The sequence below is a fragment of the Trichechus manatus genome, unplaced genomic scaffold, assembly GCF_000243295.1.
Source record: "Trichechus manatus latirostris isolate Lorelei unplaced genomic scaffold, TriManLat1.0 scaffold00036, whole genome shotgun sequence".
NCBI classification, from domain to species: domain Eukaryota; kingdom Metazoa; phylum Chordata; class Mammalia; order Sirenia; family Trichechidae; genus Trichechus; species Trichechus manatus.
This window is the reverse complement of record NW_004443972.1, coordinates 8,633,285-8,634,442: the sequence shown is the minus strand read 5'-3', so window position 1 is coordinate 8,634,442 and position 1,158 is coordinate 8,633,285.

Below are 1,158 nucleotides of genomic sequence, written 5' to 3'. Positions count from 1 at the left end.
ACTAGGTACAATGTTGATGGGGATATTTTAATGGAGGAATCAGGTTGTAACTACTTAATTGCATGGGTCAATTGAATCATTATTAAAAGTGAAACAATCAGACACTTTGTGTGCCTCCTAATGTGACATATAGGAAATACTGAGCATAACCTAAGGGGATGTCTTGTCAAATAATTGAATCTAAATCTAATTATCTCTATACATATTACTACAATTTTACACAAAATACAAGGGGTAGTGAGACAAGGTAAACAACACCATGAGGAAACAATCAGCCAAATCCAGAATATTGGACATTCCACAAGACGAAAGATTCAATTTCTCCAACTAACCTGTGACATGGAGAAAAAAGGAGGGAAGAAAGCCTGTTACAGCATAAGAGACATAATCAAACACAATATAATGTATATGTATCACAGCAACACGCAAGCTACCACAGTACGACAAACTGACAGAAAAGTGGTGAAATTCATTTCTAATCACCACCAAAATATAATCAAATTTCTATATGTCCAAAATATCCAACTCTCCAAACATAGTATAATTGACAATGTTCCTGATTTTTCACATACCAATGTTTATGAAATTTCCACTGTGTTCAAAACAGTGCATTTGTCTGTTGGGAAGAAATAAAAGCAATAGAGACTCTCCTCTGACCTACAAGAGTTTTTGATTTTTCACTGGAAATACAAACACATAATTTGAACACTTACAGAGAAATATGCAGCCCATATATGTTAACAATAGGTTAATACATATTCCATGTATAGGAATACTGATTTGTAGAACTATTTCCCCCTTCTACAAGTGTCATTACCTGAAGGCAAGTTGATCACTCCTGCAGCTGTCCCAGAATTATGGTTAAAAACAATACAACTACATATGTACTTATAAATGTCAACCTACAAAGGACCTTGGGAAAGGGAAGACAGCTGAGCACAATTTGCTACTTGAAGTACAAACCACTGTTAGAAACCACACTAAGGAGGTCAGCAGCGGATGTTTACGATGCCATCTCTAAGATATGTGCGATGCAGTTGGAGGAGCTATTACAAATGACAGAACAACTCGTCATAAGCTGCTGCTGGCTCTCTCTGTGAACCCCATTTAGGTCTGTCTTCAAACCTTGCCCACTGAGGATATATGGAGTAGTCTAAG